Here is an 18,943-nt window from a genome sequence, read left to right on the forward strand (position 1 = left end):
TTGAAGGGAGTCCCCGGTTTATAAGCCTAAGAACACTCAGCACCCAAAGAATCTCTCTGTTCATGGGAAATCTTTCCTTGGAAGACAAATCACTAAAAGGGATGAAAGCCATTCTGGCTGCAGGGTGGTAGGCACAGAGTGGTGGGCAGGCCTTTCCCCTCTGCCACCCATCTGTGTGGCCCTGAGTGCCGGAAGAAGCACCAGTCCCTAAGAAAGCAAATCCTGAAAACCCCGGATGATGTAAGGAGAGTCGGCTTCCCCTGATGCCCCAAACTGCACACTGCCCCAAGATGAGGGCCTCAGACAGGGCCATTGGTGATGCTCACAGGTGCCGTGGGGTGGGAATCGGCCTGGGCTTGGCACGGCTCTTCTTGGACCTCACATGGCATCAGTGGAGGTCACTCAGGGGTTCGTGGCTGGCAGGTTGGCTGGTCTGGAGGATCCAGAATCTCTCCCCGCATGCATCAGTGCCTCGGTGGGGACAGCTGGAGGCTGGGATTGGGCAGCGCTGTGCCCTGCTGTGCACAGGCCCCTCTAGCCCAGCGGGTCCCGGGGACATCTTACACAGCGGCTGCCTTTCTCAGGGCTAGCATCCTAAGATGGCTTACTTGTACCCGAGAGATTTTAATTTATGGAGGTGACCATGCAATGACATGGAGAGGGCAATGCCATTCAAAGAAGAATTTATTACGAACATTTCCGGAGAGAAGGGAGCAGGCCACGCCGGGGCCGCCACATGGGGCCACAGAGGGAGCGGAGGTATTTGGTCAGGAGGCAGAAGCAGGCATGAGGGGAGCGCGTGGGCCCTGGCACTTGTCCCGGTTTCCACAGACAGGCAAGGCAGGGCAGCAAAGAGCTTGGGAGCGGCTCTTGGACCAATTTTGGCTCTAGGCTATGAGGCTAGCCCTGGGGTGACCTGCCTGGGGGGTATTGCTTGGTGTGCGGGCGCCAGGTAAGGGATGGTTGGGGGCACAGACCCAGATTTGGCTGGTTTGCTTTCAAACGGTGTGCTGTCTCAGAATTGGCTAGCCCTGGGCAGGACTGCCTCTCTGGCCGGCAAGCTGTTTAAGATGTCAAAACACCATAAGATACAGACAATAAAAAGCTTGATTAATCCCCAGGAGAACCTGGATGAAGCACCACGTCCTTTTATGGCCCAGTTTGGAGCTCACAGTCCCTTTCAGCATGCTCCGTGGATTGAGGTGGTCCCAAAGTCACCTGGATTCATGGTTGGGTGACCAGCCATCCCGCCGGCCCAGGGCCATTTGCTAGGAGCCCCGGGAATGTTCCTGGCAAAGCAGGGGCCTAGGGGGACGTGTAGACCTCGTTGTCCGGGGAGGAGTGGCCAGACCACACAGGAAGCTCCTGTGGGCTGGGGTGCTGCAGCCCTCCCGGACATGGCCTGCCCCGCGCCTGAGGCCTGGAGGAGATAGCCTCACATGAGGCCCAGGGCATGAGTCTTGCCCCATTTGCAGCAGGGACAGAGAGGAAGGATGTTAGAGCTCGTCCCAGACCAGAGCAGGCAGCCACGCAAAATAACTCCCTAACGACTAGGTCATTATTGCCCTCCTGAAGTTTGCACACATGCAGATGTACAAAGTGAGTCTGCATGACACACACAGCGCTGACCCCTGGATGACCCCTCCAGATGGCTGGAGGCTTTGGTGACGTCACAAACACGCTGTGCAGGTTGCTGGGGGCACCATGAATGAGTCATCACGTTGGCCTGTCTCAGGGATGGGTCCAAGGATTGTATTTCGATAAGTTTCTCAAGCCAAAAAAAAAAAGGCTTTTTTAGATATTCCCCCAGAAATGGGACGTTGTAGCCCCTAAACATGGCTTTGCCTTTTCAGGCTGGCGGGGGTTGGTTCCGAGCCTGGAGTGGAAGTAGCTCGGCACGTACAACGCAAGCGTGCAGATGCACCCAGGAAAGTGTCAGACGGAGGGGCAGACAGCATGCAGGGCGGCAGATGGAAAGGTATTTCCCACCCGGACTCAGGACACGGAAACGTCCCTCCCCCTGAGTCAGTCAACAGTGAGGACAGGGTCCCTGGTTCCTGGCTCAGGCCTAAAACCCTAAGGATCCATGGTGATCTTGTTTGCTAATCAGTGACATGGTGGTGGAGAGCACAGGGGCGGGTTGACAATCTGGGACCTGTAGCTGGGGTCAGAGAGCCAGACAAGACCCCAGGCAGCTCGGCCTCCAGACCCTCCCCTCCTCCGTGGGCTCCTCGAGATTACCCGGCTCCTCAAGCTGTAACCTGTACTCGGACTGTTGGCCAGGAGACCCCCATCAAGCTCCTCGGCTCCAGCGGGTGCCCGCCCCCCGCCCCCACCCCCGTTGAGCTCCGCGTCTCTAGCGGGCGCCTGGCCCCCCACCATGTTGAGCTTCACGTCTCCAGCCGGTGCCTCAGAGACCCCAGTCGAGCTCTGCTTCTCCAGTGGGCACCCTGGAGACCCCGCGTCGAGTGATAAGGCTCCTCTGCCCTCACAGGTCTCTTACGTGGAATCTAAGCTGCAGGTTACTCCTGCCTCCTTCTGGGCCTCCAATTTATGCAGGACGCTTTTAGGGGCCAGACGTTGCAACGTGTGAAAACCACACACCGGAATTTGTTCCATCAGGGAGAACACACTTGGGTATGTGTACGGATGAGAGTGGGTGGGGCGCGGGTTTTGCTCACGGCAGTGCCTCTGGTGGGCACGGTTTCCATGGCTTTGTGCCGCATAGATGGACCCCCTGCGGGAGCAGGATGAGAGGGAGTCTGGTGACATCACACGTGTCCCCCAGACGGTGTCAGTCGCAGCCGCCTTGGGCCGGGCCGGCCATCAAAAGCTTCACAGAGGAAGCATGCACGGGGTTGGTGGGGAGGCCTCAGGAGCAGAGCCAGGGACCCGGGTGGGTCTCTGCACGCGCTCTCTGTCACACAGGCTGCGGGTGGGGTGATTCACCTGATGCCTCAGCTTCGCGTCCATCGAGCAGGCTGGGAAGGTCATCTGAGTGGAGGGACTTTTGCACCAAGGATGCTAAAAGCGTCAGTGTCGAGGGTGAGTCCAAAGGGAGGTGGAGGCCCTGGAGGCGGCAGAGGGGACATGGCGAGGAGGTGGTCTCAACACGGGATTCCCGGGGGGAGCCGAGAGTGTCCTAGCAGAGGTGACAGTGGACAGTGGGAACATGCCACCCACGTGTGCCGTTTGGCAGAAGGAGTGTTTTGAGCTGGAGCCAGAGGAGAATGGACAGGTGCTGAAGGACGCCTTCCCTGAGCTCCGCTCATGTGCCCGACCGCCCCCGCTTCTGAGGAATGACTGCCGTGGATCCCCCTGGCGGGAAAGCCTGAAGGCTGTGGCCACGGTGAGCCGGCCCCAGGGCAGGGTGCATGCTCGTCCGGAGCCCTCAGTGCCCTGTGCGTGCACCCCTGCGGTTCCTGCGCCTCTGCCATGGTCCTGTTCCTCCCTGCAGACCCGCCGTTCTTCTGCTGAGACATGCCCTGAGCCCCAGGTCACAAGCGCCCCCTGAGTGCTCCGCCGCACGCCGTCATGAACAGTTTGCTTCTCTTTCTTCAGCCTGACTTACAGGACCCCAGTTCAGAAACCTAAGGGGTAGCGGAGACAACCCTTACCTTCCTATCTGGCCAATGGGGATGTTTTCATTCATCAGTGGATCAGAGGGGAGAATAAAGAGGGTGCTGGAGGAGGGTCCACATGCCCGGTCATTCAGTGGAGGAGTTCCCTACTCATGTGTCAGGAGGCAGGGGACCTGGAATCATGGAGGGAGGGGGCTTGGGGCACGAACGAAGGGATCTGTGGGGTGGACAGCCTTCCAGTCGGGTGGGGTTGGATGGGGCCCGGGGCTGGTCTCAGCTGCGGGCAGGGGGGTGGGCAGGATCTCACCTGGCTCCACATCTGCGGGACCCACGGGGGCACCAGGGTTGCTGCAGAGGGAGGACGAGGCTACCCGGAAGTGCTCGTGCAGCAGAGGTGCGCTGAGGCCGAGGAGGAAGATTTGTCCTCAGAACGACATTTAATGGGAGCTCATGCGTATTCATGGGCACATTCGAATTCTGGAAACTAAGGAGGAAATCTAATGCAGAGTGAGGATGTGGGGAACCCCTGCTTTCTCCATCTATTTTTTTGTCATTGCTGCAAGGTTTTGGAAATGAAAGGATCACATTCTGCCCTATCTCAAAGCGTGATTCGAAGGAAAATTATTGGCAGCCAACAGGGTCAAACAATGCAGCTCTGAGCAGCGTTCTTCGGGAAGCAGTGTACCAGGTGGCCGTCACTGCTCCGTGTGACATCTGGGGTTTGGTGCAGGGACCCCGTCGTGTGACAGGCAAAAGGTGATGAGGTCACAGTGGCCACCTGGGCATGAGGCTGCACGTGAGTGGGAAGGAACAGTGGTCTCTCTCAGCCTTGAAGAGACAACACCCCGTGTCCAACCGCAGCGGGCAGAGGGAGGTGGGACAAGCCCCGGACCTCGTACTCTTCCCGTGCCCAGGCTCACTGCTCTCAGTTCTGAGCCCCGCTGAAACCAGGAGGTGGGGGCGCCCAGGAGCCAGGCTGACAGTGAGGCGGGGGGCAAAGCAAGAGTGGCCTGGCTGAACTGCCTCTCTGCACTGCTGGTCCAGGGCTCGGAGAGTTGGGGGATGCCCCTGATGTTAGGGTTTAGGTTGGCTTAGCTTTGAACAAAAGGGAGTTTTGGAATGACATAACCATAATAGCCACCTACTGGTAAAATCCCTAAATAATGACCTTGCCCAGAGGTATTATGTGCACATTTTCCCCTCTTTCCCTGAGTTGTGCTTTCACTTTCTCGAGGGCATCCTTGGAAGATCAAGCATTTTTCATGTTGGTAACAGCCCATTTGTCTATTTCCTTTTTGCTTATGCTTTCACATCTATGAAACTAACTGCTGCCTAATCCAGGGGCATGAAGATTTACCCCTGTTTTCTTCTATAAGTTTTACAGTTTTAGGGCTAACATTTTGAACTTTGATCTGTTTTGTGTTGATTTTTGAGGATCCGACTTCATTATTTGCATGTGGCTGTCCAGTTGCCCCAGCACCATTTGTTAGAAAGACTGTTCTTTCCCCGCTGAATTATCTTGTATTGAAGATTTATTGACCATAATCACAAGAATTTATTTCCGGTTTCCCAATTCTATTCTGTCAATAGAATATTGATCTGTGTCTTTCCTTATTCAAGCATGACACTGTCTTGATCACTCTAGGTTTGTAGTAAGTTTGAAATTCTGAAGTGTGAGTCCTCCAATGTTGCTCTTCTTTTCCAAGATGGTTTTGGTTATTTTGGGTCCCTTGAGTTTCCATGCAAGTTTTATTTTTTTAAAGATTTATTTATTTCTTTGAGAGAGAGCAAGAGAGCGGGGGGGGGAGGGGCAGAGGGAGAGGGAGGGAGAGTCTTAAGCAGACTCCTAACTGAGCGCAGAGCATGGTGCGGTGCTTGATCTCATGAGCTTGAGATCAGGACCTGAGCCAAAACCAAGAGTCAGATACTTAACCAACTGCGCCACCCAGGTGCTCCTCCGTGCGCAAATTTTAGTACCAGTTCATTAATTTCTGCAAAGAAGTCAGCTGTGATTCTGATAAGAACAATCTTGAATCTGCAGATCAATGTGGCAGGGAGCTGGACCCCACTGGGTGGAGGACCAGCTGATAGGCAGGGAGGCATTCCTGCTGGTTCAGGGGCATCTCTGGTGGGAGCAGAGGAACTCGCGGTTAGATCTGTGAGGCTCAAAGATGTCAAGGCAGCATTTGAAATTTTAGGCCCGTCAATGACAATGTGCTCCTGGCCTAAGGCAAGGCCCTGGGGGTCTCGAGGGGCAGACAGATGGGGACGCCTCTTCCAGAAGTCAGGTTGGATGCACAACGGCAATGCGTCCGCCTCGGGCCCGCCTGTCAAAACTAGCAGCAGACGTGTCACCATGCCCTCCAGGAGCCCTAACTTACTCTCTTTTCTGTAGTGTGTTATCAAACAGAGGAAGCCACTCTGAGAGAGGTAACACCCTATGTCTTAGATGTTTTAAATAATTCCCGGGATTGTTAGTAAAGACAAAACCCTTTTTATATGTATGTTTACAGGCCATTTGTTCAACGGTCCATAAACTTGGACTAATTACATTGGGTTGTTTGTCTATTTTTAAAAATTGACTTATAGGTGTTGAAGTAAATATCTACTCTGAATATAAATCCTTTGTGGACACAGTTGCATGAGCTCTCTTGTCTTTTTTGTTGGTTTACAGTCTTTTTTGTGTGTGAAGTTTTAAATTTTGATGCAGCCACAGTCACCCTAGTCCTATCATGTCTGTGCTTTGTGTCTTTCTTCAGAAGGTCTTCCATACTCCAATTTTGTAAATTGTGCTTCTATGCACAATTCAGAGTATTTTTTCCTGTTTCTTGTACAACGTGAGATAAGATCTGACTTTCCACTGTAACCGTTCCAGGAATCTCTATTTTGTTTCATGGTTTCATGCGTCAACTCGGTGCCAACATTTCAGTTGCTAGGATGTGTGTAATGTATCATGTAAAATATATATACATACGGTTATTCATGCTTTTATATCTGGCAGGAACATTTTCTCCTTTGTTTCTTCTTTTGAAAACTTTCTTGGCTACTTCCTTACATTTTCTTTTCCTAATTAAATTTAGAATTATCTTGTCCAGTTTCATAAAATATTCTTGTGAGGTTGTATTAAATTTATAAATTAAGTTACAGAGATTTAAAATTATTCATGAACAAGAAATCACCAGGGAGAAATATCTAGATGTACTTTCCCTAATTCTCCAGATAATTTATATTGTTCGTATGTTGGTAGAGTTGTAAGTCAGTGGGTAGGTCCTGATAACATAGGGAAACAAATCCAATATTTTACAACGAACATTCTTTCTAGATTTCAGTGAATAAATATAATTTATATTTGTATGTAACAAACATCTTAACATTCCAGCAAATATAGTTTATAGATCATCCTTAAGTTTATAGATCAGTAACCTATTTAGTTAAAAACTGAATATTACAGAGGCATCCTACTCTTACTTATTAAACATTTAAGAAGAAATGTCTTTATGTGTAAGTGTAAAATGAAGAATCTTGTTTCTTTGCTCTATAATTATTTGTCAATTTTTGGAGACCATGAGATGAAGATACTCCTAGTCTTCTTTATCTTAGTTACTGGCTAAATATTGGCCTTTAGGTCAAATACAGAATGAACTGATTCTTTCTCTCAAGGTTTCTTACTAAATAACCTCACACAGAGGTGACCACACATGGCTTATAGTTTTAATTATCATTTTAAACAGAATGAATTTACATTTGGGGGGTTTTCTATTTCTCCAACACGGAGTCTCACTATGTGGATCATTTACCCATTTATATAGGCTGTAAGAGCCAAGGGTAGGTGACCCCAAAATGCACCACTTTGGTATATTGATTATTTGCAATAAAAGTTACTTAAGAGACAGTCTGTGCAAGAAGACCCAGACCCTTCCTTGAAAGCAGGAAATAAATCTCCGGTGTGAAAGGTGCCCTCCCTGCACCAGGAGGGAAGGAGACGTCCTCGTCACCAGAGGGGGTATATCTGGAGCCCAGAAGGCTGTATGAACAGCCCTGTTGCTTTTACTAATTTACTATCCCGGCCTAAATTCTGCTTCGAATCCTTACTACTTGAAGCTCCCAAAGATAAGTGTTCTTTATCCTGTCAATTCCTCACAGAGTTGTTATCTCTTTGCCTAATATAATATAAATATAAAATATAAAAACTGCCTGCCTCGGTCATTTCTGTAGGCCTCAATTTCATTGCTGGGCCTTCCTGTGCACTTAATAAAACCGGGCTTTTTCTCCTGTTAATCTGCCTCATGTCAATTTGATTCTTAGTCCAGCTGGAGGACTATGAGAGGTAGGGGAAGGTTTTTTTCCTTCCCTTCAAGGCCTTTTGTATTTTGAGTAAACTGCAATTTTTCAGCTGAATCTTGCACATTTTTTATGAGGCTCCTAGGATTTTGTAACTTTTGTCATTGCCGATGGATCCCTTTTATTCCCAAGACCTTAAAAAGCGTATATAATAAAGACACTGACTTCTGTACATATATGTTATTTCTATCATCTTGCTGAGTCTTGGTACTACCTATAAAGGTTTTCAGTGGGTCCCCGTGACTTTCTAGCTGGATGATCACAGACAGACAGTAAACAGGTGGCTCCCTTTCTCTTTGTTGACAACATGGGTGTCATTTCTCTTTCCTCTTCCCCTGACGAGGACCTCAGGTATCCTGCGGAACAGTGGCAATGACAGTGACCATCCTTGTGTTCCAGAATTTAATGAGAATTCTGGTATTTCTACTTGTGTAGAAGTTTTTGCCAAATACATTCGTATCAAGTTAAAGGTTTTTCTAATCTAAGTTTATTAAGAGTCTTCCCCCCCCCAAATCTCAGCTATGTGTTGAATTCTGGTTTTTTATTATCAGTGAAGATGGTCATTTCCCCTCTTTTCATCTGCTGGTTTATTACCTTCACAGATAACATCCTTGCAGTCTTAGGATACAGTCTACTTGGCCACAGTTATTTTAGTACACGTGGGTTTGGTCTGATAGTATAGTGAGGCCGCAGAGTGGCGTGCTGGTGGGTAAAGACGACCTCACTTCTCATATTCACTGGCCACAACTGGTCTACGGCCACACCTACCTTCAGGAGAGCAGAGGTGCAGGGGCTGGGTGTGGTCAACCATTAGGAACGTCCGTCTTTTGGGTGACCTTACCATTTTTCAGCCCAGTTGAGAGGTAAAGGGGGAGCTAGTCATAATTATGCCCAGATGACAGGTGTGTTGCGTTTTTAATATACATCTTTATTAATTTTATCTTGAATGTGTATGTACTGGGATGAATAATTACCCCCCAGTTCAGGTCCACCTGGAAACTGCAGATGTCCCCTTCTCTGGAGATTGGGTCTTCACAGATGTTTCAGGCTAGAATGAGGCGGACTGCGTTAGGGTGGGCCTTGCTGCAGTGGCCGGTGTCCTGGTGAGTAGAGGGGAGTTTGCACACGGACACACACAGCTGGGAGACTGCCCGTGATGACGGGGCAGGTTGTGCAGTCACTCTGCATGAGCCAAGGGGCACCAATTGGGCCAGAAGGTGACAGAGGAGGAAGGGTCCTCCCCTGGAGTCCCTGGGGGCTGCGTGGCTGTGGGCCCCGACAGCACCCTGATCTCACACTCTGCCATCCAGAAACATGAAACAAAACATTTCTGTTGCCTTAAACCACCTGGTTTGAGGAACAGAAGCCTAACACAGCACTCAAGAGATTCTCTAGACCAGAGACAGGGCTCTCACTGGGAGCTCACGGGCTCACCAGCCTGACAGGTGCGGCCCCATCGCGAGGCCCAGGACTGCACCCGGTCACACGTGAGGCAAGCTGGTGGGAGTTTTCCTTACATCAGCAGCAGGACACTCTGTGCGGGAGGGATGAGGAGCAATGATTTATTTTTCTCTGCTTAGAAAGGGAGGAAGGCACCTATTCCCGCCCCCTCTGAAAGGGTCTCCTTGGAAACACAATGGGCCTGAGTCCTTAATTCAACACTTTGGTGTGTAAATAAAATATCCAGGAGCCAGATAGCCATGTGGGGTGTGTGGGTGTGTATGGTGTGGTGTGTGATGTATGTGTGATATGTGATATGTGTGTGTGGGTGTGTGTGCATGTGTGGGGTATTGTATGTGTGTGGTGTGATGTGTGCATGTGTGTGCATGTGTGTGTGATGTGTGCGTGCATATGCATGTGTGTGATGTGCGCGTGTGTGTGGTGTGGTACGTGCATGTTTGTGTATGTATGTGTTTGATGTGCACACGTGCATGGTGTATGTGTGCAAACATGCATGCGTGTGCTGTGTGTGCGTGTGTGTGTGGTATGTGGGGTGTTTGTGTGTGTGGTGTGATGTGTGCATGTTTGTGTGTGTGTGATGTGCACATATGCATGGTGTATGTGTGCAAATATGCATACGTGTGATGTGTGCATGTGTGCGCATGAGATACGTGTGTGATGTGCGTGTGTGTATGGTGTGTGGGGGGTATTTGTGTGTGTAGTGTGATGTGTGCATGTGTGTGTGTGTGTAATGTGTGCGTGCATATGCATGTGTGTGATGTGCATGTGTTTGTGGTGTGTGTGTGTGGTCTGTGGGGTGTTTGTGTGTGTAGTGTGATGTGTGCATGTTTGTGTATGTATGTGTGTGTGATGTGCACATGTGCATGGTGTATGTGTGCTGATATGCATGTGTGTGATGTGTGTGTGTGTGCGCACGCACGATACGTGTGTGTGCGCGCTGTGTGTGTGTCTCAGCTTTAAGACTTGGAGTTCTCTCGATGCTGAGGCTCACACTTCCCTGAAATGTCCCCACCTGGGGCGATGGCTACTCCTTTTTGCCCCTTAGGGGGTTTAACATAGGGACCTAGGTTGAGCTGTAACATTTGGCTTTTTGGGGGGAGACGAGGGAAGTTTTATTATCCTTCCGGATCAAAGAAATTACTAGACAGGAAGCTAGAGCTGCAATCTTTGTGGCATGTGAGGAGTCCAGGAAGCGGGGCTCTGCAGCAGCGCCCAGAAGTCCAGGCGAGTTTTACTTCCCCACAAAGTGTACCTGGGGGATCCTGGGAAAACTGGGGCCATGGTCGCCCTCCATCGTAGCACATATAAAGCTGGAAATGAACTACAGACACACACGCACACACACACAGGTGTGCATGCTCACTGAAGATTCAGGAATTTACAAACATTTAGGGGAAGAAGTGTGTCAAAAAGGAAAGTAAGCCATTGTAGAAACCTCTGCCACCAGAACCTGCAAAACAATACTAACAACCTCCAAGTATTTTATTATGGACAATAATAGTAACTGAGAATGATCCAGGCAAACTTTACTTTAAAAAAACACTGTCAACAAGCAAAGCATTCTTATGAATACAAGCAAACCAGGTAGTACTTAGGAGAGAAGGTGTTGGTCCCCCAACCACACAAAACAACGTGTATGCAGCTTGCAAAAGATGAAAGAGAACTGAAGTCATCAACATTAGAAATGCAAACAGGTTATAAATGCCAGTTTAAGAAGAGAACATTATGTGTATATCCATGCTAATAAATTTGAAAGGTCTTAATAAAATGAATAATTTCCCAGAAAAAGTAGCTGACTCAGAAAGAAATGTCTGAATATACTAAAAACAATGTAAAAATTGAAATAGTTAATAGTATTCTTTTAAAAACAAAAGCTTCCATTCCTGAATGATTTTGCAAATGCTAATTTGAAGGTTTAAAGGAATAAATCATTTCAACATAGACAAATATTTTAAAAACCTCCCTAACTCATTAATGATGAATAATGTATGTACCAAAATTTAAATACGCTAGTTCCCCCAACTCCAAAACTATAGATCAATTTTAGTTAAGACTACAGTACTGTCTATTGCTGCATAACAAATTAACCCCAAATTTGGTGGCTTAACACTTTTGTTCTCTGAGGGTCTCTGCAGGTCGGGAGTCTGGTGTGGCTGGTGGGGTCCAGGCAAAACCGCAGTCAGGGTGCTGCCTGGGCTGGGGTCATCTCAGGGCTCGAAGGGGGTGGGTCTGCTTCATCCTCATTCACGCGGCCGTCAGCCTCAGATTCTAACTGGCAGACAGCGGAGACATCAGCTCCGTGTTGGCCTCCCCAAAGAGCATGTCTCTCCAACACCACAGACGGAAGGTGTACATGGTACAATCCTTTCTCGGTCCTGGAGGCTGGAAGTCCAGGATCCAGGTGTGGGCAGGGCTGGTTTCCCCTGAGGCCTTTCTCCTAGGCGTGCAGACCCTGTCTTCCTGTGTCCTCACTGGTCATCCCTGTGTATGTCTGTGTCCTCAGCCTCTCTTCTTATAAGGACACCTGTCATAATGGATTAGGACTCACCATAATCACCCATTTTAACTTAATTCCTTCTCAGCAGACCCTACCTGCAAACACAGTTGCATGCTGAGCTCCTGGGGGTTAAGGCTTCACCATACAAAACTTTTTTTGGGGGGGTACACAATTCGGCCCATCACAGCACAGGAGGCAGCCCCTGGGAAGACCTGCTTCCAGATCATAAAACCCAAGTACAGGACAGATACTTCCTCAGCATGACAGAATGCTTACCCAGCAGAGGCCCGGGCGGCTCAGAGCTCAGGACTGCAGCAGGCGGCAGGAACGCTGCAGCTGGTCAGTGAGCTGGTCTGCGGGGGTGGTTGGCATTGGGGAAGGGAGCCCTGGTGGTCCTGCCATTCTGGCTGAAGTCCAGTTCCGCCTGGATTCCTCTCGACGCAGAGGGTCAGAGGCCTGGGGAGCAGGGCCAGGAGACCCCCCTGGAGGTTGGTGTCTAAGTAATTGTGGACGGTCCTGCTGGCAGACTCTCTATGAGTGGGCACCCTTGGCATCTCCATACCGCAGGGGGAAACTGAGGCTGGGAGAGCTGCCTGGGGTCACAGGGTGGTCCAGCACTACAGCCACACACTCAGTCACCATGGCCTCTGTGCCACATCATTGGGAGATTCTTCTGGGAAAGTGGCAAAATAATTCGTTTCATCTTGGTGAAAGAACAAGTGAGCATCCAGCTGGGCTGCATCTTCTCAGAGCTGTGTCTAAGTGAGCATGTAATTGGAATATACGTAGAACAAAATTACTAACAAAACCTACCTATAGCAGGCTTAAACCAGCACAAAAGCCAGGAATAACAAGGCCACGCATTCCTCTACCCATTGTTCAGATTTTATTCTCAGATTTTTTTAAGTGAAGCATGCCCATGATACAACGCCTCTGTGGTCAGGACAGTTCGACCAAGAGGTTGGCACAGTGAGCAGGTCATTGGGGGTGAGCCCACACAGCCCTGGGGAGGCAGTCCAGCCTCAGTGGTCCTGCCTACGAAGGGCTCCACCACCCCTCGACCTTGACAATCTATAATTCCAAAGGGCACCTCCAGGCCTCCCTTGTCCTCCTTAGAGCTGCCAACCCCTAATTCCCAGTGTCCTTCCCCACAAAAGCCATTGACCCATCATAGGAGAGTTTATTCTATTTCATAGAGGGGTGACTTCTCCCAGGGTTTAGATACTGCTTTAGAGAGAACAAAAGTTTTTAAATATTTCCTTTTGTGGTGACAGAAGGAGTAAACGGGGGAAAAATGGACAAAAATAGAACTAAAATTAGTAACATTTCCCAGAAAAGAGGGAAAAAAATCTCAACTTCCCTTGAAAATAAAATAATATAAATGTAAAAGTATGTAAAGAAAAAGAAAAAATTCAAAGGTACATAAAGATACTATTCCACATTGTTTTTGTATTTTTTTGTAAAGAATATCTCATGTTGAATGTTGATGTGGTTAACTTGATAAAAAATATGTATTGCCTTCGGATAACCACTTTGCAAAGCAATCTGGGGATATGTACCCTTTGTAATATAACACCTGGGTATAAAAATAGCACATAATAATCACTGAGTACTTTTCTGAGATCAGCATTTTTACTGTATCGTTTCACTGAATTTTCACAGAGATGCTATGAGATGTATGCCTTTGGCTCTGTCATTTTATGGATGAAGTTCAGAGAGGTTACGTTAGGAGCCCAAGGCCATCCAGCTGGGAGGGTGGAGCCAGGATTGAGCCCAGGCAGGAGGACTTTGGCTCTACTAACTACATGTAGCCCTATCTTCTGAACCACTAAATAGTAAAACAGATAAACAGAAGAGTTGAAGTGGTTTGTTGGCATATGAGAGGGATGGAGAAAAGAGAGAAGGTTTAAACCATTTAAATCTAGCGGAAATATAAATGGGACAGGAAGACAAGAATGCAGAATAAAGGACATGTTTCATTAGGATGTCAGAATGGGACGGTGTTTGGAGAGGGGTCTTCACAGAGGTGATTAAGTTAAAATGAGGCCGTCAGAGTTAGGCCCGATCCAGCAGGACTGGGGTCCTTATAGGCTGAGGGCATCAGGACACAGACAGGGACAGAGGGATGCCCGCATGAGGACACGGGGGAAGACAGCCATCCCCACGCCCAGGAGAGAGGCTTCGGGGGAACCAGCCCTGCCCACGCTGGACCTCGGACTTCCCGCCTCCAGGTCTGGGAGGTGATAAATTCCGATGTTTAAGCCACCCGGGCTCTGGTATTTGCTATGCAGCCTGAGCTGCCCGATGCACCCGGCCACCGTGTACCCTAGTGACATGCAGAGCCACCAGAGGGCGGTTTGTCTAGTGCAGCCCTCATCCACCCCCATCTGACCCACCAATTCTGGCCAGCACTGTGGAGGTGGGGCCTTCATGCCCTGCTGCACGGATTCTAAAGGACCAGTATTTCAGAGAAAGCAAGGGACTGACAGCCATGAGGCTCAGGGTTCAGTTTACGTACTAATGTAGGAATCAGGACAAACATGCTCTCCTAGACGGAGCCATTGATGCCAGGCCAAGGTATGCCTCTCCCCAGTGCTCCATCTCCCGTCTTCTGGAGTACTACCTCTGTGCAGGCAGGAAACCGGCTGACCACCACGCCCCCCTACCCATCTGCAGCATCTCTAAATCCATATCCTGCTGCCGGGAAACACATAAAACCTGCTTAGTCATCAATCAGGTAATTCAAGATGTTGTCATCAAACGGGGCGCCTGTCTGGTTTCTATCTGGAAAAATCATCCATTGTCAGTTAACGGGCATCGAGGGGCCTCTGCCCCGCAGAGCCCAGCACTGCCGCTCGGACTGCATTCGGATGATCCCACTGTGGATGGCAGAGTCACTGGACAGGCCGTAAGGGAAGCAGCAGGCCCCGGCCCTGGCCCTCCCGTCCTTCGAGCCATGGAGCTGGAGAAAGCACTTGATGTCGGCCACCGTGGAAGCCTTGTGGAAGCAAGCAGTAGTAAGCTCTTCTGTTTACATGTTCTGGCTTTGGGATCTGAATAAAGACCAAGGACCTGCTCACGCACTGAGAACATGCTTTAAATCCCTGCCCTTGCCGGGGCTGGTGCCATGGTCCGGGGCCTGCACGGTTCCCCAGGCCCCTGCTCACTTAGTGTCCTGCTGTGGCCGGATTGAAATTCTTAATTTTGAACAGGGGGCCCTGCTCGTTAACCAGGAGAGAGAAACAGTCTCCAAAAAGCAGTGCATCTATTCCTAAGTGAAAGAGGCCAGTGTGAGAAGGCTTTGTACTCCATGCTCCAGCCACGTGGCTTTCTGGAAGATGCAGAACTATGGAGACAGTAAAGACGTCAATAGAGGGATGGGTGGGTGCTGCACGGAGCATTGTTAGGGCAGTGAGACTACCCGGGCGAGACTGTCATGGTGGATGTGTGGGGTTTTTTTGTTTGTTTGTTTGTTTGTTTGTTTTAAGTAGGCTCTTTACCCAGCACGGGGCTTGAACTCTCGACCCGAGATCAAGAGTCCAGCGCTTCATGGACTAAGCCAGCTGGGTGCCCCATGGATGCTTGTCTTTACATATTTGTCAAAATGCACAGAATGTAGAGCACCGAGAGCAACCCCAATACAAACTGTGGGCTCTGGGTGATGGGTGGTGACGCATCAGTGTGGGATCATCAGCTGTCCGGTGGGATGCTGATGGTGGGCAGACCTCTGGGGGAGCCAGGGACGTCTATGGGAAATCTCTACTTCCCCTCAATTTGGCTGTGAACTTAACACTGCTCTAAAGAACGGAATCCATTAAAACACAGAGCAATGTACCAGTGAGGGTCTGCGTTTGGCAATGTGAAGGTCGCAGGGACCCCTGTGTAGATGCTCCAGCCCCACACCTGTCTGATAAGGGGGGATCACAGTGTCCTGGACCCTCGCCCCAGCTCTGCAGCCACAGGAGGATGGCGCCGTCCTCTTTGACAGGGGGACCTGCAGTCCCCAGACCACATGCGTGTTGCCCAGCCTCCAGGGTTGGGGGGTGTGGGGGTGGGGGCTGGGGAGAGGGGCACCAGCCTTGAGCCTGATCTGGGGTCTGAGACGCACCGTCCTGAGCAGAAGGCCGAGCCATCTTGGAGGTGTTTCTCTTTTTCACACAATTTTGCCAGAGATAAACATGGAGTGTTTAATTTACTTTTTTACTTCTTGTGGTTACTATTACAGAGATTGGATTTGCTCTGTTGTCCGTGCTGGTGTTTTGGGGTATTCTCATTTCTTGAGCAAAACGTATGTTTTAAGTTTTAAAACAAATCCAGACAGGCTGCCATTGGAATTTACCGGTCTTTAAAAACGCGTGATTCATTTAATGCTGTTGATTAAAACCTGGCTTCCAGAATGTTTTCTTGTGAGGCACACGTCTGGTGTCCGTTTCTGGAAGGCTGCGTTTAGGCACCGCCAGCCCATGTGTGATGACCTCACCATTATCACCCCCCTCGCCTCGCCAGCTCAGGTTTCAGCAGGACTGCTTAGAGCTCAGAGCGGGGAGAGCTCAGTTTGGGCAGGAAATGCAGAATCAGCACTAAGAAAGCAAATGTTTCCCCGAATCCCAACCAAAAAGTGAGTTTCAAATGGGTGGAGTAATGCAGTAGCCTTTGGGAAGCAAGCAAGCAAGCTTGCTTCAGAAAATAGCCGAAAGCCTATTTTCCCATCCGTGCGGTCGGTGTGGCCACCGCAGAGGATAGAAGGTGATTCTGGTAAATTAGGGGCATAAGTTGGTGACCCGGGACGTGCAGAGGCCCCTTTGAGCACCTCGATTGTGTGATATGGACGCTTGAGGCAAACCCAATCTAACCGTGACTTCTTGTTACAAGGCTCTGTAACCGCTACACGGTGACAGATTACACGCACACGGAAACGGGCGGGGGGGGGCAGGGCGCGGAAGCTTGTTCGAGAGTCACTGTCTGGTGCTGGAGATGTGGGGCTGCCCCTTGCTGTCACACTTCTCCCTGCTGGGGAGACCTGGCTGCAGGCCAGGAGGCCGCCCCTCCACCCCACCCCCACGTCTCTCTCCGGTCCCTGTCACCCCCTCCTGGTGGGCACTGTTTCTGCTAGGACATGCTGGAGGGCCCCGTGATGTAGGAGAAAGCTCACGGCCCTGGGCTTACAGCCCCGCCCACCGGGCGAGAAGGTTGTGCCTGCAGGAGCCTTCCTGATTCTCTAGGACTCAGAAAAGCCTTCAGGTCAGCACTTCGGTGGCTCCCGGAGGACCCACAGGCACCCCAAGGGCCCCGTGGGGAGTTCTAGCTGGCCTGAGGCCTCCACGCCCCCACGGACCGGGAATCTCCTCTGCTCATCATGTTTGCTCCACTCCCCAGCCCACGCTGCTCCAAGCACATATGACCTGGGTGTTTGTCCAGTACAGGAAATCATGAGCATTTCCAGATTGAGCAGGGCATCGAGTGACAATAATTTGAGATGGGCAAGGAGGGGCTGGGAGGGACAGCGGACAGAATTCAGACCTGGAGTCCAGGGAAATTCAACTCGAATGCAAATAATCCTCACGACCTCCCACAAGTTACCATTTCTTTGTCATTTCCTTTTCCTGCAAAGTAGTAATGCTGCAAAGGCCACCGTGGGGTTTGATGGTGATGGGATCCCACACACTGCAGTGGGGGGCAGAGGTCCCCTCACCCACTGTGCGCTAATGGCGATTACGGCATGGTCATAATGGAAGGGATCAGCCCGTCATTTTTTAAGATTGCGTAGCCTCCAGACAGTAGAGAGCACAGATCTCAAGCACAGAGCTCAGTGAATGCCTACATGTGTACACGTCCACTTAACCAGCACCCAGATGAGGATATAGAACATTGTCTTCACTTCTGTCTTCCTTCTATCCTCTTAGATTCTGGTACCAAGGCATGCAAATTAAAGTAGCAAAAAACAGATTAACTGGAGAGAGAAAAATCAGTACTTATTCACAAGTGCAACATGTGTACATTTCACTCTGCAAAGCTGGGGATCCAGCATGGACTTGGGGTCCTCTCTCAGTCCAGGTACATGCAACCAACGTTGCCAATGTTTCCCTTTCGTGTCACCTTCCCTGGGTACCTTCTGTGATGGGCCATGTTGTGTCCCCCCAAGACACGTATGTTGGAGTACCCCCAGGACCTTGGAACATTACTGTATTTGGAGGCAGGTTTAATGAAGTGATTAAAGTAAACTGAGATCACTAGGGTAGGTTCTGATCCAGTCTGCCTGGTGTCCTTATAAGAAGAGGAGATCAGGACACAAACACACACAGAGGGATGACCCCGTGAGGACACAGTGAGGAGATGGCTCTGCACACCAAGGACCGAGGCCTCCGAGGAAACCAGTCCTGCCCACGCCTGGATCAAGGGCTTCTAGACTCCAGAACTGGGAGGGAGTAATTTCAATTGGTGAAGCCCCCCCGCAGCCTGTGTGGTTTTGTTATGCAGTGAAAGCTGACCGATACACCTTCCTAGGTTTTTCCAAGAACTTAGGAGGTCTCTGTCTCCCCCTTTCCTGGCTGCTGCTGTGTTCCCCAGCACTGTTGTTGAAATGGTCACACAGTGTCCTGACCATTCACATGGACAATGCAATTCCTCCCGAGTTGCACCTATCTCCTCGTGCAGAATAGTTTGTCAAGAGACGTTTGTTTGGCGGAGCCCCAAATAGAACACTGAAGAACAAATATTGCATCCTTCGAGACTGTCTCACACATTTTGTTATAAAATCATCTCTCCCTTTCCTTGAAGCAGACCTGCCTTCATTCTGCAAGCCTACCTCCTCCCCGACCCGGCCTCCCTGCCCCAGTCATCTCAGCGGCGCCACCCACAGAAGCCAACAGCATATTTCATAGCATAAAACCAGGACTTTGCCAGCACATTTGACACGAGGGGCGCCTGGGTGGCTCAGCTGGTTAAGCGACTGCCTTCGGCTCAGGTCATGATCCTGGAGTCCCAGGATCGAGTCCCGCATCGGGCTCCCTGCTCAGCGGGGAGTCTGCTTCTCCCTCTGCCTCTGCCTGCCATTCCCACTGCT

The sequence above is a fragment of the Zalophus californianus genome, chromosome 13, assembly GCF_009762305.2.
Source record: "Zalophus californianus isolate mZalCal1 chromosome 13, mZalCal1.pri.v2, whole genome shotgun sequence".
NCBI lineage: Eukaryota > Metazoa > Chordata > Mammalia > Carnivora > Otariidae > Zalophus > Zalophus californianus.